Source organism: Neopelma chrysocephalum, unplaced genomic scaffold, assembly GCF_003984885.1.
Source record: "Neopelma chrysocephalum unplaced genomic scaffold, ASM398488v2 Primary Assembly neopelma1_187, whole genome shotgun sequence".
Lineage (NCBI taxonomy): Eukaryota > Metazoa > Chordata > Aves > Passeriformes > Pipridae > Neopelma > Neopelma chrysocephalum.
In genome coordinates this window covers 574,779-599,413 of record NW_020897849.1, presented here as the reverse complement: position 1 = coordinate 599,413, position 24,635 = coordinate 574,779, and the positions used below count along the sequence as shown (strand labels likewise).

General features: G+C 49.6%; 2 long non-coding RNA genes across 3 annotated transcripts; one reads left to right on the top strand and one right to left on the bottom strand.

The window, feature by feature from the left end:
* Positions 1–5,833: 5,833 nt before the first annotated feature.
* On the top strand, positions 5,834–7,270 carry LOC113976859. Its single transcript, XR_003537181.1, has 3 exons — positions 5,834–6,337; positions 6,423–6,683; positions 6,792–7,270. It is a non-coding gene; the product is annotated as an uncharacterized LOC113976859 (long non-coding RNA).
* Positions 7,271–10,222: 2,952 nt separating this feature from the next.
* LOC113976867 lies at positions 10,223–14,831 on the bottom strand. Of its 2 annotated transcripts, none has more exons than XR_003537185.1 (3): positions 13,202–14,831; positions 11,202–11,506; positions 10,223–10,540 (listed from the first exon to the last, which is right to left on the bottom strand). It is a non-coding gene; the product is annotated as an uncharacterized LOC113976867 (long non-coding RNA). The 2 variants fall into 2 exon arrangements; XR_003537186.1 differs by having other exon boundaries at positions 11,202–11,500.
* Positions 14,832–24,635: the final 9,804 nt, after the last annotated feature.

The window sequence follows — 24,635 nt, the reverse complement described above, 5'->3', positions numbered from 1 at the left end:
GCTCACCAGCCATGTGCAGACACTTTTCTCCAGGGGCTCTGCTGCTTCTTCTCGGGAGAATCCTGGCTGTAAATGTGCCCTGTTGCACCAGAGCAATAAATTGCCTTGTCCACATCCTGTCTGTAAGGCATGGATGTGTCCATCCATTACTTTATTGCAAAAATGTCAGAGCTTTATGAGCTGTTACCAAACCTGCTTCACTTTCCAGATGGGATAACCACAAACCACATTCCCCGCTCTCTCTGAAGAGCTTCACAGTCCCCTGTCTGAAACACAACAGTTTAATTGCACTCATTAGTATGTTCAGTATAATGTGATGCCAAAGAAACAAGTACTGAGCGTGCAACCAGCCAGATGTATGAGAAAGGTGATGTTCCAGGCCATGGGAGCACCTCATGAGAGGCAGCCTGGATGATTCCCTCCCATCCCCTGTCCTTGTGAAATTAGAGCTTTTACTCTGGACCCACGTGGGCACCGGCCACCAGCACCCTGCCCTTTCCCAGCTCATCTTTGTAGCCTTAATGTCCTTTTAATGCGGAATTTTTGATGTAATTATTTATTTACAGGACCGTGCAGCCTGGAGGGGCTTCGCTTACAAGGGTTGCGTGAGAAGACTATGATTGCTCGGGCTCTGCAGAAGATGATTAAAGCAGCGTGACTAAAGTGTTTCGAGTGATCTGTCCAAAAAAAGGGCAGTGCACAAAGTGCCCTCTTCCTGCAGCTGCTGTCTGTGTTCAGAGGCAGATTTGTTAACTGCAGTGACAAAAGGGAGCCCTTTTTTTCTACTCCTCGGCGTTAATCAAATCCAGCGCGCGCTGGGTTTTACTCCTTCCAGTTGCCCGCTCAGATGGTTGACTCATTTCCAGGCAGCTCCACGCTCACCAGACTCTTGACAGCAGTGAGGTGGGAGACAGGTCCCCAAAGGCATAATTTGAAGACAGTATATTTTACAGAGCTGTCAAGAAGTTCTTCATTTGGGCTGCCGAGCCTTTATTACTGGTGACGTGTTGTAAGACAGAGAGGACCCAACTCGCGTCTCGGATTTCAGGATGAGTTTGCAAGACTGATGGAAGAAAAAACCACACCAGAGAGAGCCCTTCTCTTCAGAGTGGAGCTTATCTGAGCTGCTACAAGCCAAGTGAGATAAACAGGGGCCCTCACAATCTGATTATCACAGTCATTTCACAGGCTTGATACCATCGTTAATCCACTGGCCACTATGAAATTAAACTGGCTGATCTGCCTGGATAGAGGCAGGGGTTGAATAGCTGAGGGATGAAAAGGAAGGGTGTAAAAGGGGAGGATGAAGGAATTCCTTTTCATCTCTTGGTTTATACAAAGCCAGCCTGAATATTCATTGTGGGTGGCAAAGTTCGGAGGAAATGGTGAGGGTTAAAAACCACAGAAACAGGAAATCTTAACTTGGGGAAGAGGAGTCTGATCACAAATATTTCCCCTAAACTTCTCTAAGGTTTGTTCCCATGCAAACACTGGGTGGTACTTGCTTTTTGGACACAGGTGGAATTTGTTGTCTGCTCCAAAATGAGAAAGGAAGAACCAGAGGTGGAATTTAAGAGCATCTACTGGGATTTTAGAGCATTCTCCAGCTGGACAAAGCAGTGAGATACACCTCGAAATTACAAAATCCCTCCTGAGGGGTAGCAGCAGCCTCCTACCCCACCTGTAAGAGTCAGGCTTTTCATGAAAATTCTGTGGTCCTGCAGGAAAAAAACCATCAGCAAAGCCACATGGTCAAGATACACCCAGAAAGGGGAGAAAAGGATGAAGCTACACCTGCAGATGCAGGGCTTGAGATTTGCAAATACGACACTCACGGGAGGCATCTCATGAAGGAGCCAGTTTTCCAGAAGGCGAGACCCTCCTCCTCAATAATCCCCTTCCCCTCCACAGTCTCTGAAGCGAAACTGCCCCAAGCTATTGCACACACACCAGATTCACTCCCCAAAAATAGTTCTTCCTCAAATAGAGGATGAAAGGCGTGAATTCCAACCCGTGCAGCCGAAGTTTGATTTTCCTGAGAGCGGCAAACTCCACCGGTTTCGGTGGACTCGGCTTTGCACTGATGTCCCCGAGATCAGAGGTGGGTCTCGGTGGCACGGAACAGTCCCCAAATTGTCCCTGGCACCGTGGGCATCCGGCTGGCTTTTGGTCCTGTCAAAACTTCCACCTCAGCAGCACCAGCTCCACAAAACCTGGGACAGCGGGAGGCTGGAAAGGCTTTCATGGAGGGAGGTGGGGGTTTGTCATCTCTCCTTTGAAGAGGTAGAGCAGCAGTCAGGTATTCCAGCCTGGCTTTTACAAACGGAGCCATGTGAGGAGTTATAAGGGGAGGGAGCTTTTAATCTCAGAGCCAGCTACAAATCGAAGGTGAACCTCATTAACTTGGACACTTTGTGTGTTAAAAAATGAGGAGCGTTTCACCTAATGAGAAGCTCTTAATGGGTGTTGTTTTTTTGCTAAATTATCATATTAACCAGAAGATAATTAACAAGCGTTTTCTTAATGTGGTGCTCCACTGATAAAATCTCATTGTCTATAAATCATCAAGACACTACAAAAAAATAAAAAAACACACCCAAAATTGCTTTTTAATCATGCTGGGCATTATGGACAAAAAGTACAGGACAATTTTAACTGTTGGGGAACTAGAAGGGAAGGACAAGAATCTCTACTCTGCTGGGGGCAGGCATAGGGTCTCTTAAGGTAAATCAAGAACTTAGGGATGGTTTTTAAAACACTTTAGAGTAGTTACAGGCACTGATATATCGCATATATATCATATTAGGGATCAGACCCAGCCAGCACAGGTTTAGGAGGGGCAGGTCCTGTCTGACCAACCTGATCTCCTTTTATGACCAGCTGACCCGCCTGGTGGATGAGGGGAAGGCTGTGGATGTGTCTGCCTGGACTTCAGCAAAGCCTTGGACACCGTCTCCCATGGGACACTCCTGGAAAAGGCTTGGCCAGGGGCACTCTGGGCTGGGTTAGGAACTGGCTGAGGGCCTAGGGAGTGGTGGGAACGGAGCTGCTTCCAGCTGGGATCCGTCCCCAGGGGTGTCCCCAGGGATCAGGGCTGGGCCCAGTCCTGTTCAGTGTCTGCACTGAGGATCTGGAGGAGGGGATGGAGGGAACCATCAGCACATTGGCAGGTGACCCCAAGCTGGGGGGAGTGTTGATGTGCTGGAAGGCAGGAGGGCTCTGCAGAGGGACCTGGCCAGGCTGGATCCATGGGCTGATTCCAACAGGATGAGGTACCTTAAAGGTACCTTTTGAAAGGAGCACAGGATCTTTAATAATCACTTGCTTTTGGGATCTTTCACTGTCAGAAAGATTATTATACACCATGCCAGGAGATGTTGCAGGTGGCCCTCCAGTAAAGCCAGTGCTGGCAAGACAGGTTGAAATTGGTGTCAGGCTCATCCCATTCCACATGAAGGTGCTCCAGCATTCTCTGTTTCCTTTCGTTTCTACCAATTTTTACTCCATGCAGCCATCAAAATAGTATCTAAGGGTTTTCCATATTAATTCTAGTCCACATCTCTATATCCCTTGCTCAAAGTGATACAAGAAAGCTGTGGTTGAACCAAAAGTTGACCTGCAGATTCCCAGTCCCTCCTGTTCCTCCCAGCCCAAATGCCTATTTAGTTGGGCTCGATGATCCTTCTGTGTCCCTTCCAACTTCCAGGGATACTCTCTCTGTGAAATATCTGCACAAGAGCACAGCTCCCACTTCTGGCTACATGAGCCAGAGGTAGACAGAGCTCCTGATACCCAACACCCTCCCCTTTGCTGGGGCATTTCCTTGACAAACCCTCCCTACCAAGCATTATTGACTTGTGACTCATTTCCACCCGAGTGATTCCTCCCAGCTCTTCCCTGTCATTTCCATTGCACTTCCTCACTGGGAAAAATCTCTGGTTTAGCACCTTTCTTACAGACACTGCTGGTGCCAGCCCAGATCTGATCAGGATCTTGCCCTTTCTGCAGAACAACCACAGAGTCACTGGCAGCAATTTCTGAGATGTCCTGGTAGCTTCTCAGTTGTACCCCTTGAGCTGCCAAATTAATTCCAGCCTGTCCTCATAGTTTTACTACTTCACAGCTCTGCCTTTCATATATATCATTTTTGCCCTCTCTGTCTGCAGAGGAACTTGGGCCAGGGAGGATTTTCCAGGGAGAAGAGGTGCTCCCTGCCCACATTCCCACAGCACCTGCAAACTGAGCTGGCTCAGTGACACAGGAACAATTTTCTTCTTGGTATCCAACCACTCTGAGCACTTGCTGTTGGGTCTGGGACACACCAGAGGGTAAAGAACAAAACTACAGAAATCAAGCTTAGAAGCAAAGAGGAGAAAAGCAAAACAGAGAGAAAACCTTCACGTCCAAACTCTTCCAGAAATCTTGGGGTTTGGATGCGAATCCTTCATTTCTAGTTGATAATCCACAGATATCCAGAAGAGCCCAGCTGCCCTCATGAATAGGCTGTGGGTGTGGAAAAAAGACTCCAGATCTTTTAGATCTTGTGGAAAATCACAGAATGCTCAAACCAAAAGACCCTTCTGATGGTCAGTGTCAAAATTATGATGCAAACACTGCTCATCAGTCCTCAGCCCACCTGGGAAACATGCATGAACCTGGGCATCCAAGGAAAATTATCTTAAATATACCAACACCCATCACGTGGCCATGTCCTAAAAATATATAACCTACACAGATATGGTCAGAACGGAGCATGATGAATATCCTGATGTTCCAGTTACTCTCCATCCTCCTATATTTGATGTACAGAGGTAGAGCCCCAATGCAGAACACCCCAAAAAGCCTCTAACAGTTGATTGTGAGCTGCATCCTAAGAGGGAATTGCTGGAGGACCCCCAGGTGGATGGATAGATGGATGGAGACTGGTGAAGCAGAGCTGAGCTCCTGCAGGCTGGAGATGTGAGGAGCAAGGGGTTGGTTTCACCACAGGAATTTTGCATGAGGAGCTGGCAGGGAATGACTCCCCTGGCTTGTCCTGTGCCTCACCACTGGCACCACCACGGACCAAGGGAGTGGGTGCTGCTCTGCCTCTCCCCAGCTCTCATGGAAAAGGGAGTGGCAGAGCTGGAGAGACAGTATGAGGTGAGAATGGATTAGAGTGAAAAATAAGGGGGAAGGAGGAAAACAGAGCTCTCAGCACGAACCCATGTGCTGGGAGGGCATCGGCTCCAAGCACAGGCCATGTGTTGGTGACACACACTTGGCACTTGTTTTTACATCCAGCGGTACAAGGACTTGTCAGAGGTAACTAAAGACCACCAGGAGCCTTCATCCAGAGCTCAGACAGTGGAAACTCTTCCATCAACACTCCCTCCCTGCCAGCTCCTCTCCTTTTCTTCCTTGTCTCACCTCCGGGTTGCGGCCGGCATCTCGACTGGAATTACCTCGGGCTGCTGCTGCACCAGCTCTGACCTCTGCTGCGAATGTTTTCGGGGCAGAGGAGACTGATGTGGAGTCCTGGCTGATCAGTGTGAGCTGAGCGCCCTGGTCTGCTGCCCCCTCCAGCCACAGACGTGATGGGGTGGGGAGGGGGAGGTGGTTTTCGGGCTGTTGTGGCAAATTTACTCCATGATTTATAGGAAGGAAAAATGCGTTTGGAATTTAAAACTGTTAGTAGCTCCTCTCGGTGTTACCTGTGCCCGCATGTATGTAACATATATACAGTATAAACCTTTATAAAAATAAAACCTAATAAAAAGGAGCAGGGGGAGGGGTGTTTGCCAGCCTGGCAGGCACAAAGCGCTGGGAATGCGAAGGAAGTTTTATAATCACCGTGGCATTTCCAGCGCGTTTGGCCACAAAAGCTCCGGGTTGAATGGCTTAGCATCCCCCTCTCCGTCTCTCCTTGCATCACAAAGCTCAGAAGCACCATTTGAAGTTTCAAAAGGAACGCGTTTTTTGTGAATGAGATAATCAGCGCCGACTAATCTGCCACGCGCCCCTCCTTGTAATCCGCACACCTCCAATTGAGGGAACAAAGCCGGGTCCAGCTAATCCCGCGGGGTCCTGCCTTGAAGCTGTTGCACGGTCCCTGTGGCAGGAGCGGAGGTGGGAAGGATTATGCTGCCAAGAGCAGATGCATGTCTGCGTTCTTACAGCCTGGCCCCTTGTTGTGCATAATTCCAGGTAATGAACTTCAGGCTTGAGCCACCAGGCACGTCTGGGTCCCCACAACGATGGGGCAGAAGTGACCCCATTAACCAGATGCACAGGATCCATGTGGGAAAGCACCTGCTGCCACGAGCCCCAGAGATCTGAGCCCTGCAGGTGGGACAGGGTGGGTGAAGCATCTCACCCCCGAGATTGCCACCTCCTCCATCACCTGAGAACAGGTTTTCACCACCACTTTATATCCTGGATAGGAGGTGAAACCACTTCCCAGCTCATAAATGGTGCCAGGCTGCTGCACTGAGAGTCGCAGGACCAGGGGGAAGGGAAAACCCTCGTGCTCAGAGTACCCGAGGAGAGGGAGGGGAGCTGTGCTGGAGTCTGGGCTGCTCATGCATTTCACATACAGAGCCACTGGATCAAACAAACAGCAAAGCCCCAGGAGAAATCCCAGAGGCTCTTAAATCCCATATTTCCTCATTGCTATGGAAGAAGCGTGCGCTGTGCGGGGAAAGGTGAGCGGGAGCAGGCGTGTGCCTGTGTGTGTGAGCGTGCACACAGGCACACCTGCGGTGGCAAAGAGCACGTTTCTGACCCCAGGGCTCACCCCACATCATCTGCAGGAGTCAATTTGCTGATAAAAACAGGCTTGGAGCTGCCTCACTGGAACAAACAGGAGCAGAGAACATCCGTCCTTGGGATCTAAACTTGCTGTGCTGTTACAGACTGCACCCCAATTAAAACCACAAAAAGCTGTCTTCCCCTTTCTCTAAAATCCACTCCAGAAGAAAAGAAGCTGTTCCTGATATACTGCAGTAAAAGCAATCCAGTTGACTGTCTTTGGAGAGCTCTGCTCTCTCCAGAAGGAGGAATCTCTCCCGCATCCATGCACGCTCATTCCTGCTCTGTGCCTCTCTGAAGGGAGCCATCACTCTCTTCAAAACACTCTCCCGTAGTCAGCAGTGATAGGCAATGTAATAATACCTTTTATTGGGTCAATACATCAGCTGGAAAGCAGAAGCCACCCTTTTCTGCAGGTGATGGCCAAGGATTGACCCATGTGAGTGTGCAGGCCGGGGTATTACGGCTCTTGGTCCAGCCCCACAGGCAGGAGGGAACATTTACCTCTCTTGGTTTGTCTTCTGGTGCTTTATTGCATTTCCTCTTTTCTGAGCTGCCTTAATAAAACATCTTTCTGAAGGGCTCTCCACTGTGTAGTAAATATCCTCCCTCATCCGCCAACTTGGATAGGGATCAATCAATCAGAGGAAGTCCTTTGGGATGCCAGGGAGCATCATTCAAGGTTAGGCACCTGACAGGCAAGTGACAGCAGAAGGATTGCAATGCTTCTGCTTGGAATTAACCCCCCTGCTGCTTGCCAAAAAAATAAAAGCAGGATGGGAGAGTCCTCCAAAGATGGGGAAAGTTTCATCTCTCATCCCCACCTGGGTTTCGTTAAACAGCCTGGGGGAAAACAGGCATCAGTGAAATCAGCCATCTGGGTGGCTTGGTGTGTAGCACAGAAACTCCTTGGGCTCTCCTGCCAGTGGATATGGAGATTTAACCATGGATTGAGGGGCATCACACATTCAAGGACCTGGGAACCTCCCCGTTGTGAGATGGGGCAGGACCAGGGTGTAACAAACCCCACGGGCAAGGCCTGGTGGGGGCTGGTTTGCTTTGTGCTGCTCAGGAACAACATGAAATGCCTTTTCTAGCTGGCAAGCCCAAGGGTGGCACCACTTTGGTGGGCACAGGAGCTGCCTGGTGTGAACCCAGCCTGGCTGAGCTCAGTGACAGACCAGGTGACAAGACACCTCTCCCCATGAAAAGAGTTTTGTGATAAAGCCTCAGCAACAAGGTTTTATTGCTGCCTATGCTTCCTTTGCAGGCATCTCTGACATTAACCCTTTGGTGCTCTCCAGAAAGGAAAGGGGAATCCAAAAGATTAATTTATTGCTCCATTATTAACACATTAAACTGTCAATAGCTGCCTTTGGTGGCCTGCAGTGCCAGAGGGGAGTGTGGCAGCTCTTCTGGAAGGAAGCTGCGACCATAAGTAACGATGACCTTTTAATTGGTCCATTATAAGGTCGGAGCTTGGTCACCACACCGGGAGAGTTCACTAAGCAGTTAATCCATTTAGCAGAGTCTGTGTCTATGGAGAGGATGTAAGTGGTGTGGTTGTTGTCTAAGCTGCATTTGAGAGTCATTAAAGGGTTGCTTTCTGCCGGAAGAGTCGTGTTTTAACAGCATTAGCTCCCGGCTCCACCAGGCAAGCCCTGGTGAATTACCCTGCACTGAACTGCAGCTATAGATTTCATCTTATAGTTTCTGTGTGTAATGAATGACAGCTCTCAGACATCCTAGAAGAGGCTTCTAATGGCAACTGGCACGTGGCAGCAGATGATACAGCCAGGGAGTGAATTAAAGCCGAGCTCTCCGCAGACAGCTCCTCTCCAGCTGGGCCGAGGACAAGAGGCTGCGTGCTGGGAAACATGTTTGCAGGATGAGTCTCATGATTTCATACTTTCATAATTTCATAATTTGTATCCTTCAAAAGGTTTGTCCTAAGGGGGGGGGGAGGCATCACTGTTTAGTTGCAGAACCCCCTGACCAGACAGCACCCACCAAATTCTGTCCTCCAACATGGAGTCCAGAGGCTTGTGCAGGATGAGACAACACTGATTGAGAAGGATGGGATCAGAGGAGGTTTAGGTTGGATATTGTCCTCCCATTCATGCCTTCACACTCCCATCTCTCCAAGTTTCTTTCCTCCAAAGCAGATCATCATGAGGGAGCTGGGATTGTTCAGCCTGGAGAGGAGGAGGCTCAGGGGAGACCTCACTCTCTGCAACTCCCTGACAGGAGGGGGAAGCCAGGGGGGGTCGGGCTCTGCTCCAGGGAACCAGCAGTAGGACAAGAGGGCTCGGCCTCGAGCTGGGCCAGGGCAGGGTCAGGTTGAACATTAGGAAGGAATGTTTTCCATGGAGAGTGCTCAGTCATTGGAATGGGCTGCCCAGGGAGGGGGTGGAGTCCCCATCCCTGGAGGTGTTTAAGGACAGACTGGATGTGGCATCAGTGCCATGGGCTGGGAACCACGGTGGGGTTGGAGCAAGGGTTGGGCTGGATGATCTTTGAGGGCTTTTCCAATCCAGCTGATTCTGTGATTCTCTGATTCTGTGATTCTACGATTCTACAATTCTATGACCATCGTTGCACTGCCACGACCTCCCACCCCAGACCCATCTGCATCCAAACCCACTCTCGTGCTCAGCAGCAGCCCAGATTAGTTCCTTGTAAACAGAAGCCTCTTTGTGCCCAAGCCCTGACCTTTGACTCGGCTCCTGATCCCTGCAGATTCCATGTGTCCTGCTATTTGTCTTGCTGCTCCCTGGGAAGAAGAAAAGGAGTGGGGAGGCGGCGCGTGGCCGGGAGCTGAATGGAGCGGGGCTCTATTCTTGGCTCCAGCTCAGACTTCCTCCCTGACCCCTGGAAAAATGGCTTACTCTGTCTATTCTTGGGCAGCACAGGGTCATACTCAGCTGCTGTGGATGTCCACTGGAAGTGCTCGTAGCTGTGGGAAGATCAAAGGGTGGAGGATAAATTTGGCTGGAGCCTGTGTTGTTGTGCTCAAGCCTAAAACCCAAATCTGGACTTTCCAGGAGATCAGATGGACAAGGACTGTGAGGAAACAAGAGGAACTGCGTAGTTTTACTGCCACACTTTCCTCTTCTCCTATACCTTCATCATCATCACATCACAGCCTTCCACAGCACAGCTTCCTCCTCCTCTGTGCAGGTTAAATCCAGACCTCACATGTGCACCTTTCTCCTCACCTTTGGGGACACTGGTCTTACTGATGCCCCTCCATGTATTTATTGCTTCTGCCAGCCTCAATCCTGGAAAAAGGGCCAACATTTTGTCAGTTCTCAAGTTTCAGGTTGCTAAACCCGTCTAGAGACGCAGCCTCTGGGTCTGTTCTCTGATACACCCAAAAACTTCTCATGGGCAAAAATGGATCACAGCAAATTGAAGGAAAACAGTAGTGTTTTATTGGTGCATGTGTGGTGCTCACCATGCCTGTGTCCTTCTGGGTCCCACAGGCAAAGGCACAGGTCACCCCCAGCAGAAAGAGTTGTCACTGTGAGTTGTCACCATCCTAAGGAGGTCCTGCAGGGATGGGAGGCATCTGGGAACAGGCTCCCCAGGGAGGTTGTGGAGTCTCCTCCTCTGGAGATACTCAAAAGCTGTCAGACACAATCCTGAGTGGATCCTGCAGAGAGGCTGGGCTAGACGACCTCCAGTGGTCCTTTCCAACCTCACCCATCCTATGATTCTACGACATCCATCCAAATCCTAGTGTAGGAGACTGGGAAGAGGTATTAACTTGCATTATGCATGAAAAGAAGGTCACGTTTCATACACCCAGGCTTCAGCCAGACACCCACAGGCAACCTGTGGATCCTGTTGAAAGGATCTTAGAAAGCCCCTCCTGGGCATTGCCGTGTTGGAAAGACCCAACAGTGCAGTTTACTGTGCTTATTGCCTTCCTGCCTTCAAGAGTTGCTCCATCATCATCCTCACAGCAGCTTTTCCATGGAGATGATGACCCCCAACTGTATTTCAGACCATTCAGTGGCAGGACGAACCAGGGAAGACAAAGCTGAGCATCCCGGGTGGATGCACCATCCCCCAGGCTGGATGTGGGACTGACTCCACCCTCAAGCCCACAAAGGTCAAATCCCAAATTCTTAGAACTCATTGAAAGCCCAGACACAAGATTAATTTGACTGACAAAGAACTAATTGGTTTCGGGACTAATTAAGTACATATACTTGTCTTTGCTTAATCAGTGAAATTTCCAATGGCATTAAAGTGTCCAAGAACACAAATCCCCAGAGATTTAAAGCAAATAGTTAAAATCAACTTAGATCCAATTATCATATAAATCACTAATGACCTGGGTAAATTGGAAGCTCTTTGGCTCGGCCTCTGGGGAAGAATAAACCTTATAAAAATGAACATGCTACCTGGATTAATACACAGGCTCAGGGGACTCCACTGCAAATATTCCAACAGGACTTTTTCCAGTGACATTGTTATTCATCACAAAATGCCAATATTTCAAAACAAGCAGGTTTCACGGGAAGGTTTTGATGAAACTTTCAGCAGGAACTTTGTGTTCAGCATCCAGAGCTATAATCACTCAAGAATAGCCATTTATCCATCGCTGGACCCATTCCTGCTGAGCCCTTTAACTGGAGGGCAATTAGTAATTTCCAGCCCTGTCTTCCCACATTCTGCTTTTCATCTTGCTCGTGGTCACAGCCTGATACTCCATTTATTAAAAAAGAAAAAAAGAAGGTGATTAAAGACTTTGGGTTTGGTCTAACGAAAAAAAAATTTTGGGACACGCCCTGAGATAATCAGAGTTTTTAAAATTAATTAATTAAATGAAAAGAGGTGGTGGACAGAGAACACCAGGTATCTTCCTTGACTAATTTCAGTTGTCATTCAAACCATTCAAATTCAGATTTACAAATCTGAGGGAAGACCACAGAGTATTTTGGTGACTGAAGCTGCACGATGGATAAAAGACATCACAGAACAACACAGGAAACACCTCTAATAGGTTTATTTTTTCATCCACACTCATTTTTAGGTGAAAGCTACAGGTGGATCCCAGAAAACCTAATCTCCACTAACCACTTAAGCTGTCTCATCCTGACCTGTTTATTTTGCCAGCACAGATTCCAACTTTATTCTCCATTCATGGGAATCTGAGGCTTGTAAAAAATTGGCATGAAGAAAGAAGGAATAAAAAAAAGTTTAAATATAAGAATAATATATTAAATGCAGTTTTTATGCACCCAGTGATTACAAACCCTAGGGTTTACGCCTCCCAAATTGCAATGCACATTAGGAAATGCTGCCAATACAATCAAAGTCTTCCCCTCCCAACTTCAGGGTTCAGCCAGGAACTGCTCCCAGTCAGAATCCCACCCCTTCCAGAATGCTTGTTTTAGTGTGTGATTTCCTAATGCCCCTCCAAAGAGTTAATGAGTGCAGAGAGGCATGAATGGGATAAAGAATTAACAGCAAATGTCTCACCCACAGTGGGATAAAGTGATTAAAGAAATGTCCTTGGACTTTGGGCTGCGTCTTACAGAAAGAACAATGTTCCTAACCCTAACCTGAAATTAAAGTTCCACCCCAAGTGGTGACTACAAAAGCAGCCTCTGCAGAGGTGTGTTTGTACATATGTTTTGGGCATGTCCTTTTATTCCAAGCTCCTGCTCCGGAATCAGAGCACGATCCCATGAGTCCTGCATGAGGCTGGATGCTGTTGAATCCATCAAACAGCAGTGAGAGGCACATTAAAGAGGAGGCCAACTGGAGCGCTGTGGGCTGCAAAAGGGGTCTGCTGTGTCACAAAACCCTCCCAAAAGGCACATCACCTTGACCAGGGAACGTGGTTTTTAAAGGATGGTGCCCATTCAAGCCACACAGGGCGATTTCTGGGTGACCCAGATGAAAGGGGTGAAAGCAAACCATACCCTCCTCCCTGCCTCCCCTCTTCATCTTTGCCCTTCCTACTCCACTGTGATTATTTTGCTTTGATATGTGCCCAGGAACTCTCCCTATGCTTAAAAATCTTGGGTACCCGGGCAAGTAATAAACGTAATAAATATCTTTTTGTCATTTCCTGGTGCTGAGCACTTCAGCGCTCGAGATACACGTTGGTGCTTCTCTTTTTCTTCTTTGCTTTTAAGGAAAAAAAGGCTTAATAAACAGGCAAAGTAGAAAACAAAAGGAATCCACATTCCTCCTCGCTCAGCCTCCTGCTCCTCGGGGATCTCCAAAAACTCTAAAAGATGGGCTAAGCCTCGGCAGCTCGTCGTTGTTCCTTTTCCCCCATATCATTAGGAGCATCATTAGAGGTCAGAGTCGAGTTTTATCCTTGTGAGGATAAAAAAGCTCACAAAAATTGAAGCCTGTGGCAGAATAAAACTCTGATGGAGCCACTCACCCAAAGCCTCGTTACTGGAAATGCCCGGCAGCACCAAAGCGTCGAGGATGTCGGGATGCAGCGGATACCAGGGTGGAACTACAGGTGCCCAGGAGAGGAGGAGGAGGAGAGGCTGAGCTGCAGGGCAGTGGTGTGAATAAACTCTGGCCTCTGCACGGGTTTTGCTGCTTTTCCCATCCTACCTGGGTAAGGGAAAATTTTAGCACATCGGGGCCCCGCAAAGGCAAAGGCAAAGCAAGGCTCGGTTTGAGAGTAGGTAGAGACACGAACAATGAGTGTGGCCACTGTCACAGCCCTTGGAATGCCACTTATAACACAGTGTGTTGGTGGGATAATGGGAAATAGCCCATCAGGAGGGCTCACTCAGCCAGCACCAGGCAGCACCCACTGGTCTGTAGCCCACACAGGGGAACAGACACACCTGAGGTGTCCTTAGAGGAGGGTTGACCGAAGCAGGGCTGGAAAGATGCAAGTTCAAGGGTTATAACGGGATCTCCCTCCACCTGGTGAGAGGATTTGCTCCCAGAATAGAGATCTGCTCTGATCCTACAGCTCCCTGTCAGGATCCCAGACAAACTGAGACAGACCCAATCAAGCCCTCGCTGATGGACAAACACCAACACCAAGGCAGGTGAGGGAGCTGAGCACCAACCCCTCCATCAAGTCTGGGACTGATGGTGCTCCAAAAGGCTGTGGAAAAAAATCAACCAGGGCTGCAAAGCACAATTCCCACCTGACCCCTGTGATTAGATGCATCCCTGATCCATGGGCATGGATTACCCTGATGTTACTCCAGATGAACGACGTGCTTTTAAGTCGCTTCCTACTTTTTATTTTATGCCATCACTATGTTATGTTACCAAAGTATTCAATCTCATTTTATATTCATTTATGGCCATTAGCCCACTGCCCAACACAGGCACCATGTGCTGATCTTGCCCACCTGGATATTCCTCACCTTGGGAAGCACGGGATGATTTCAAACCAGGCTCAGCCAGCCCATGGCCCTGGGTCTGCATTTCAGGGCTAAAAATATCTTCCCATCTTTGCAAGCACCAAGTCAGCTGCATGCAGGCAGGGAGGGACATCCAAGTGGAAAAACCACATCCTTCCTCACGTGACATGTCACATTTGGCCTGGAGAATTTGCTTTTCTCTGGGGAGTCAATTCTTCAGCTGTAGTCAGTTCTTGAGATAAAAATAGGTCAGATCTTGTTTCCCCTCAGGGTTCTGGGTTCTGGTTTGTTGTGGGTTTTCTTCTTCCCTCTTTGTGCTGGAAAAACCCTCCCTGGTATCCCAGGAAGCTGAATCTGGGATTTCCCTGCGTTTATTGCAAGATGAGCGGTGACCTGCACACTTAACTTACCTGTGGCTCCCACCTTACCTGTGCTCCTTGTCTTCAGAGTTGTATATTTGGGATGGAGAGGCTGGAATTTGCTCTGCTGGCTGCAATCCACATCCAGCAAACCCCTAAATTTCCAGGGGAACACCCACAGCCAGGGCAGCTCAGCACCCACTGGAACTTCACCGTAGTCAATGGGATGCTGAGTATTCCCGGTCTCCTCCGTGGAATGTCAGTGTTGGCAAACGTGGATTTGACGGTTGCTAAGCTACGTGGAGCTGATGGGTGAACACAGATCTGGGCAAGCTCAGGTCCCTAATCCACGGGGTGAGGGAAGGGGGGATGTCTGGGAAAAGGGAGCCTCGGGATTCGCTGTTCCCAGCACGATCAAGGCTGCAAATGCCTGCTGGGGTTTAAAATCCAGGGATACCCCGGGGGTGGGTGGCATGAGAAAGCACACAAGGATGCTTGAAGATGTGTCTTTTAAGACCATGAAGGCTTTAAAGAGCTTAGCCCCTTGCTGTAAAAATAAAATCAAATGCCGCTGTGCAACTCCCAACCCCTCTAAAGCCTCAAACACATCCCTCGAAATTAAATAAAAAAAAAGAAAAAGGGAAAGATTTTACTCTGGAAAACCCCTCAACCATCAAAGTATTCAAAATAAAAAAAGCCTAACAAACACCAATGTTTCAAATAAAGCAAATAAAAACCACTCCCTGAAGAGAGGCAATGAGCAATAGAGCCAAGCTGGGACCCTTCCCTTCTCACCCTCACCGGTGTCTCCCCAAAGGTCTCGGATTCCATGGATGTCAGGGCAGGTCCCTGAGGGATTTTCCTGCAGGTTTCGTGAAGTGGGGGCTTTTTCTTGATTTTTTCATTTCCCACCACTGCTATTTAATGAATAAAACCTAATCAATAGTCATAATAAAGCCTCCCAGGTGGTAGGAGGGGAAGAGACGCCTCAAAATTGTCATTATAGTGGGAGGATTGATCCTCCCTCTGGTAACTCAGCTCTGAGAGACCTGAGCTCATTGGTGTCACCTTTTGTTTAGCTTTGACTGGTTATGGCCTTGCTGGTGTGGACACATGTCCCCTCAGGTCACATCTTCCACCCTGAGACACTTCCCAGGCATCAGAACACGAGCCAAGGGAGACCAAGATGTTCCAGCTGCAGCCTGAGAAGGTCCCCCAACACCCCCAGTGCCCTGTGTACCTCATTTTCCTGGGAATTGGTGGTGTTAATGTCACACAAACCACTCCATCTCTTGGTAGGTGCTTCAATACCACGGCCTGGACTGGCTTGTGACCAGGGAAGAGACGTCCCACCAGCCTGACTGGGGAAGGTTTATTTAGTGCCTCCAAACAGAGGATTTTTGTGAGGTATTTCTCATCAGAGACAGTTTTCATGTTACAGGGTTTTCCAGCAAGTGTTTTCTGTCTCCAGAGCAACAGTGCTGTGTGAGCACAGAGCACAGAGAGCCTCGGTGCATCTCTGTGGGGGAAGGAGAACCAGCTTCCCTGGATAACTGGGCTCCTGGCCCTTCTGCCATGGCCACCAACACTGGGACCAATTAGTGCCTCTGTACAAACCACTCCTGGCTTGTTCCACAGTGAACAACACCAGCAAGAGCTCTGCAGGCTTTTGTACAGAGGGAACTGATGGTATTTGAATAGCAATTACTGTGTTTGACGAGGATTTGTGCTGTGTGTGAGGGAGAGATGTCCAAGCACGTGCACACACACACTCCAACGGGGCTGCAGCAAGGTTTGCTCTCACTCCTGCAACTCCCTAACAGGAGGGGGGAGCCAGCAGGGAGTCGGGCTCTGCTCCCAGGGAACAAGGGACAGGATGAGAGGGAATGGCCTCAAGCTGTGCCAGGGGAGGTCGAGATGGGATATTGGGAAAAAACTGCCCAGGGCAGGGTGGAGTCCCCATTCCTGGAGGGGTTTCAAATCCCTGCGGATGTGGCACTTGGGGACATGGGTCAGTGGTGGCTTTGGCAGTGCTGGGTTGGCAGTTGGCCTCTATGATCTTACGGGTCTTTTTCAACCCAAACAATTCCATGATTCTCTGATCATTGCCCTTAGGTGGGGCTGAGTCTCCTGCTCCTGCCAGACTGCTCTGGGACAGAAAAAAAATCCAGTGAGCACCAAGAGCTCCAGATTGTTCCTGTCCAGCTTCCTGGTGGGGAAGGAAAAAAACCTAAACCTGTTCTCACGGAAGCAAAGTGCTGTATTCATCAAAGACCAGGTGTCAGCAAGGAAGCTGAGGAAGGGCTTGGTGGCCCAAACAAGTTCCCAACCCAGTAAATGGTGCTTCCAGGAGGTTGTTAGAGGCACCTCAAGCACAGACACTGGTGCTCACCCTGCTTTTGTTCCGTGTTTAATGGAGATGGGGATAAACAGGGATCACAAGCTGCAGTAACACAGAGAACTAAAGAGGGAAGAGATAAATCTGGATAAGCAAAGGACTCATCCAGAGATGTGTTGGATCATCCACACGCTCAAGGGATCTCACCCACCCCCTTCCATGTGAGACCAGCCCTCCTGGACCCCCAGATGATGAGCTGTGCTCAGCAGCCAGGCTCAGTGAGCAGAGTGTCCATAATGTCATTTTTGTCCCTTTTTTTTTCACGAGCCTGTGGTGAAGTGTTCCCGGCAGCAGCTCCAGACCCAGCGCTGCCTGGCAGAGGCCTGGCCACAATTTCTCCAAGGAGCAGCCAAGTCCAAATGAAGACAAAGCACTGGGAGGCTGTGATGGACGACGGGCAGGGCTGCCTCGTCCGAGCCGCTCATACAACACCCAAACGAAGACACAAATCAATGCAAAGTGTTTGAACTCCAGAAAGAAAGGAAAAATCAGCACATCCATCACACTCAGACACACGTCCACTCCAGCCCAAATGCTGGCAGAGTTTCTTAGCCCTGGTAGCAGCTGGATTAACACAAACTGGGATGTACAAGTGCAGGACACGAGGTCCCTCTTCCTTCCCCAAGAGGCAAATGGATCCCTGTTGCCTTCAGCACTGCCACTGGATTCAAATGTTTTTCCAATGCACCTTCAAAGGCAGGATTGAGCCCCATTTTAAGGAAGGGACATTGAGGGGATAAGTCCTACCCCACGGCTTAGCTTTGGAGAGGAATACCAAGTTGGGGTTAGGAAAGATGATGGGAAGGAATTCCTGGCTGGGAGGGTGGGGAGGCCCTGGCACAGGTTGCCCAGAGAAGCTGTGGCTGTCCCTGGATCCCTGGAAGTGTCCAAGGCCAGGTTTGACAGAGCTTGGAGCAAGCTGGGCTAGTGGAAGGTGTCCCTGCCCATGGCAGGGGCTGGGACTGGATGATCTTTAAAGTCCCTTCCAACCCAAACCATTCTGTGATTCTATCAATGGAGTTGGAGGGGGATAAGAAGCCAGAGCACAACCATATATCCTTTTTTCTAGCTCTGATGGAGTATGGAAGAGCCTCTCAGGGGCCTTCTGTCCATCTCTCCATGTCACCACTCTATTAGGGAGGTGACTGCACTGCAGTCCATGTGTGACTATTAAGGCAACAGCCTTGAGTTTATTAAGCTCGGTTTAACATCGATTCTTTTTCGAGTTGCTCTGCTCAGTGACTACCAGTGCTTGGGGTGGGTTCTGGGCATACAAATTAAGCATTAGCTGGATTCCAGAGAGGTTGGTTGTTCAGTTTTACCTGATATCTGGCACTTTTGCAGTACCAGAGGAGGTAGTTGTCTTCTCCCCAGCCTAGATGTCTGAAACACGAGGGTTTTCTACAGCCAGCTTGTTCTCCCAGGCTTAGCCATCCTCTTCTTCCTGTAAATCCCAAATAATCCACCCTAAGAAACAACTGCTGCACCAGTTTATTAAGCTTATTAAGACCATGGCTATCAGACAGCTTGAGGCATTTCAAAGAGCCTAAGTACAAGGAATATATTTATAAAAATCAGATTTAATGAGGAGGCACTAAACGGTGCAAAGCATCTCCCCATGCCCTGATGGTCGAGTCCTCCAGTGACATTTTCCCACCTTGAGGACGTTATTTGACTTCTTGCAGAGCCCTTGTTTCTGGCTGTCTGCAGACCCCCTGGGGTACATTTAGCTTGCTCATATTTTGCCATGGTTGCAACTTGACTTTGCAACCAGAATAATGCAGAAGTGCACGTTTGGATTTATCAGAGAATCATGGAATGGTTTGGTTTGGAAGGGATCTTAAAGCCCATCCAGTTCCACCCCCTGCCATGGGCAGGGACACTTTCCACTAGACCAGGTTGCTCCAACTTGGCCTTGGACACTTCCAGGGATCCCGGGGCAGCCACAGCTTCTCTGGGCAACCTGTGTCAGGGCCTCCCCACCCTCCCAGTCAGGAATTCCTTCCCAACATCCCATCTCACCCTGCTGTCTTTAACAAGATTTGGATACTGGAGAAAAGGGCACCAGGACCAGCCTCCAGCTCCCAGTTCAGCTGGTTTGAACCTTGACCAGAAACACTATTGCAGAGATCACTGGAATCAGTAAGAAACAGTCCCCTGGGCATTCCTGAGGCTCACCAGGGTCACACAAGGAGACCAGGAGGAGCTCAAACTCAGATTTATGGCCACAAACTCATTTCTAATCCTGCATCGCTTTCAGGTCGTTCCCCAAAAGCTCATGAGGCACAGAGAGGCTGGAGCAGGAGCCCTCCAAATTCCTGGGAGAACCAGCAAAGGGGAAAACTTGCAGGCAGCCCCCTGAGTGCTCCCATGTTCCATGGAAGGACCAGGAGACACATTATGGGGAGCACTGGCTCCTTGTTGCCCCCGTAATATCCCTCCTGCAGAAGGGATAAATCACTCCCTTTGCCTAAAAACGGGCTGCAGCTCTTCTGGACTTCTCCAAGCCCATGTCCTGATGGGAGACCACCCCTCTGTGCTGACACCACTTCAAACTCTTCCCCTTTGAGTCTGATCCACGGCAAGACCCAGGGGGTGAGCGCAGCATTTTTTAGCTAACGCTGATTTCTTTGGAAAATGGACTCACGAAGGACACTGGTGGGACTGTAAACTCTTGGATACAGGGAGCACGTTTTGTGCCAGCCCCCGTGGTGCCAACCACAAAAAGCGTGACCAGAGACGCTCCAGTGACCACAAATAATTCCCCTTTAATGGGAGAAATGAGAGTTTGTGCAGTGGCCAAACATCTGCCAGGAAGGGGTGAGGTGGAGTTCAATGCTGCCCCAGGGTGGGAAAGGACCTTCTGGACCTGTCTGGAAGCGCACAGGGACTTCATCCAAACCATCCAAAGCCTTCTCTGCAATGTCTCCTTCTGAAACCTCTCCTTTGCCAGCTTCCTGGGCCAAGAGGTCTCCTTCCCCCCCAGCAAATGCACCCATGCCCAAGTATCATAAATAAATCCCCAATAGTTCTGCATGCAAAGAAAAGGGGGGGTTGTTATTTCACTGGGCTGTTTGGAATTGCAGGAAGCACTGGAATCTGTAAAATGGGGCTGTGATTCCTTGTCCTCACACAAACGTGCACCCAAAGCAGTGTCTCTCCCCACCATGCCCAGGTTCCCCTGCTAAATATTCCCTTTTTACCAACACAGAGCCAATAAGGAAGGAGGGGAAAAAACAGTGCTGCCTCAAAGGTCTCCCTGAGCACCTCGGGCTGCCCATCCCACCTAAAAATGAGTCCTGATCCCCTGATCACTATAACCCCAGCCTTCTTTTGCTCTGTATCTTCATTATAGGAGACCCCAATATCAAGGGTTTTATCTGTATCTTAAATCTTAAATAATATTTTTTCAACACTCTGGAACACTTGGAAAATGACTGGAATAAATATCTGCCTTTTTCAAGAGGAGCACATGGGAGGATTCACCGCTGGGGAGAGGCCAGCAGCTGTGAACAGATGTGTCCTCGGGTCAATCCCAACCCTATTGTCATTCCCCACTGCCCTGACAGGAGCAGACACTCACAGCTACATCTATTACAGCAAACTAGACAAGGTCAGGGCCCAGGATCAAACTCCAGCACACAATTACACATTCTTTTAAGCTACTGCCAGGCTCCCTGTCCCAGCCTCAGGCCACCCTGAGCAGCCTCAGAGCCACTGGAAAACCCCAGAGGTCTTAAATGGGCCAAAGGACTCTATAGAATCACAGAATATTTTGGAAGGGATCTTAAAGATCATCTGTTTGCAGCCCCCTGCCATGGGCAGGGACACCTTCCACCAGACCAGGCTGCTCCAAGCCCTGTACAGCCTGGCTTTCCCAGGATACGAACCGGGTTTGGTCACCCTGTTTTGGAGAACAGGAAAATTCGATCGTGGGGACACAACCACACTGTGCTGGGTCTCAGGGCTGATGAATGACCTCTGACCATGTTATTTATGACAGTGGCACGGCCAAACAGCCCTGGGTTCTTCTGCAACCTCTCCTCTGAAAATGCCACCTCACTGTAGAGTCTTCCTCACACCAGGGCTTCGCTGAGGGTGGCAGAGAGGCCTGAAGGAGGAATGTCACCTCCTGTATGGAAAGCAGACCCCCAGGCTGGGCACCACAAGCTCCAACAGGTGAGAACAGCGTGGCCCCTTTGGTGCCATCCCACCAGGAGATCAGCTGGTGGCTGCACAGCTCCTGGCTGAGGGAAAAGCCTTGCTCACCCTCAGGACAGTTTGGCAGGAGCTGTAGCAAATCCCCCTCACCTCTCCCCTGCACACACCAAAGTTCTGTTCCTGATGTGTTTTTACATCCCATTTACAGTCTCTTTGCAGTGCTGGGAAGAGGGAGGAGGCCCCTTCCCATCTTTGGGGAGGACAACGATCTGGGAGCCCACACAGCTGGATTTGGGATTTGTGGGGAGTCTGGGGGGGATATTCCAGCTCTGACACCTCCTCCTGCCATCCAGGCTGGTCAGACTTGGGGAAAAGAGTGTGCTGAGAGATTTTCAGTGTGCTTGCTGCCTGTCACCATGGAAACCCCTTCCCCAGCATCCCAGGGATGCTCCTGTTATGGGGTGGCCACAGAGCCCTGGGAGAGGACCAGGGAAGGGTTGTGGGGCAGGAAAAAGAGAAGAGACGTGTCCCTGAATCCTCAGAGCTCTGTGAGTGGGGCGGGATCAGTCTGCACATCTCAGCCCTGGGGAATGGCAAAGCTGATCCCTGCCTTTGCCCTGGCACTAAGTGGAAAGGTTGGGAATCCTCTGAAGAGCCTGCAAACATCTCTTCTTTGCATCCCAAGCTCCAGCCAACACTGTCTCAGGCACAGAAAACCACCTAAACCCCAAAGTTTGCTCAGAAGGAGCAGCGCAAATCCCCTTCTGCCTCATAGGAAGGTGGTGAAGGGAGGATGGACGAGACATCCAAATTCCATGATCCCTCTCCTCCACCACCACCTCAACCAGCTGATCCATGTCTTTGCAAGACCAGGTCTGCAGGAAAAGGAGTTTTGGGGCTGGAGAAATGCTTGAAAGAGGCAAAACCCACCTTGAACCACGCACATGCTTTTAGGTTGGCGCTCGGTTGCCCTCAGGACAAACCAAGCTCAGGCTTGGTTCGGATGCAGATTTTGTAGGTGTTTGTCAGTGTTTTCAACGTGTTTCAGGTTTCTTGTTTGTTTTGTGCCTCACAGTGTTTATTGTGTGTTCGCTGCCGTGTTTTACCAAACGGCAAAGAAACATGTAAACAGCAAATGATCAAAGCAATAGATCTTTTTCCATGTAAAAGCAGGCGAGCCAGATGGAGTTAATTAATGAAGATGTTTAGCAAGACTAGGGTTTAGCTCACATGCAAACAGGTTGTTCCCAGAAGCCTCAATCTAATCCAATAAACAACTTGTGGGGGCGTAAGAAACTGCTGCTTTGTTCCTTCCTTCCCATTACAAAGAGCCGAGCGAAACTTTTGTTGCCGCCGCTTAATCCTGGTGAGAGGTTTTTTGAATTAACAGCACCGAAAGGGTAATTCCTTGCTTGTGCTGGAAGCATCCTCAGCCTGCACGTCTTGATCCCGTTGCTTCAGGCAGAAGAGCAGCCAGAGTATCCGAAAGCAAATTCCACGCTCAGCCTCTTTTCCGAGCCTGCCAACAAGGGAGTTAATTATGGCCAACAGTAACGATGTGGACATGGCTGTGCAACTGCATCCAGCCAAGAGCCCTCTTCTCTATCAGATGATAATTCAGGATGTTATGTCAGGTTTTATTTTTATTCCACAAGACATTAGCAGGCATAAACCCTTACGATGCCCCAGGTGACGTCCCCTTCAATCACTGCTCTGTGATCCACCCCGTAACTCAGATTTAAGGGCCAGCTTTATGCCACAGGTTATTGATCCATTATCTGGCTCGGGCTGCAGCAGGATGGGATGCCAATCCCCCGCTTGGACAGCAAGAAAAGAGGAGCTGGCAGCCTCCTCTGGGACAGGAGGGATGTATGGAATTCCTGGGGGCTGGAGGGACGGGGTTCCAACGCTGTCAGCAGCAGGGAGAAGAGTGAGGTGCCTCAGCAGAGCGAGGACATGGCTCTGTGTGCATTCCAGTCAATCAGCTGCATAATGGGACACTGGGGGCAAAACAGCAATTCAGGTCTTATTCACAGAATCCCAGGATGGTTTGGGTTGGAAGGGACCTTAAAGCCCATCCAGTTCCAACCCCAACACCTTCCCCTATCCCAGGTTGCTCCAAGCCCCGTCCAACCTGGCCTCAGACACCTCCAGGGATGGCAAATCCACAACCCCTCTGGGACAGCCTGTGCCAGGGTCTCACCACTCCCTGAGTAAAGAATCACTAAATGGGTCAAACTTGCCATTTCTGAAACAAAACGAGGAGGATGGCTCCACCTCTGTCCAGGGCAGGTCGCTGGGCTCAGGAGTTTCTGCCAGGCTATGCCTGTCCCAGTAGCTGTGGATCAGAGGATATTCCTACAGAGAAGTTGTGGATTCAGTCCCTGGGATGCTCACAGAGGTGGCTACAGCTCCAGTTGCCATGTTTGGCAGCAGGAGAAGGGATCAGAACCTCACAGCTCCTGTTGGTGAGGAGCCCCAGGTCAGCTCCTGTGGCCATGAGACCCTTCAGCCCTCAAGGCTTTTACCTCCCCTTCTTTCCCTTGTCACAGTGAACACCAAGATTTTTGGAGCCTGCCTGTTGCACAGGGTGGAGAAATGGGACCTGGGTTTAGCAAAGCCTGGATGACTAAACACAGGTAGCACTGCACACAAAAAAAGCTCCCACGTGTGTCATCTTCTCCTGCCCTTTTCACCTTGACAGACCAGTTTCTCCTGGCTCTTGTGAGAGGATCTCCTTTGCAGATGGCAGTACAAGGCTGCCACTGCAAAACTGATCCAAACTCATGAAATTCACCCTTCCTCCCACCTATTTTTCCACCAAAAACCATGAGTGAGGTGAAGATGAGCGAGGACATCATCCAGCCACTTACCATTCCTGCTCCATCATCCCACAGCTGGAGACTTTCCTGCTTTGGGACTCACTGAGCCTGGCCCTTGTGCAGCTGCTGACGTGGCAGAGGACTCAGAGGACTTCTTTATCCATGAGAAACGCTCTTATGTGGTGTTTATCCTTGCAATACTTCCTGTAAACCTGTTTGTTTTGAGGAAAGGCTGCTCAACAACCCCAAGGTGTCGTCATCTCTCAGCTGCTGCGGTCACACCGGGCCCTTGAGAGATGGCAGAGACACAGGAAAACATCAGGATAACTTCATTTTGTGGTTGTACCACCCCCTCTTATCACCTACAGCTGGGAGCTCTTGAGTCAAAGCTGCTTCTTCCTCCAGCTCCCCCTCCATCCCTTCAAACACACACTTTGAAGGGGTTTAAATGCTCCTCATCCAGCCAGTGAGTCACTTATCTCCGTGAGCCTCCAGATCCTGAGCTGGGAAAAAAAAACAGGTAAGGATGCAAAGAAACAGATTTCAGACTTTCTCTGCATAAAAACAAAGGAATGTGCCTTTTCCCTTGGTTTGGTTTTCCAAATGCCACATCCCTTGGAGGTGTTCAGGACAGGGCTTGGAGCAGCCTGCTCTAGTGGAAGGTGTTGCATGGCAGGGGATTGGAATGAGGTGACCTTGAAGGTGCCTTCCAACCCAAACCATTCTGTGATTCCACGAA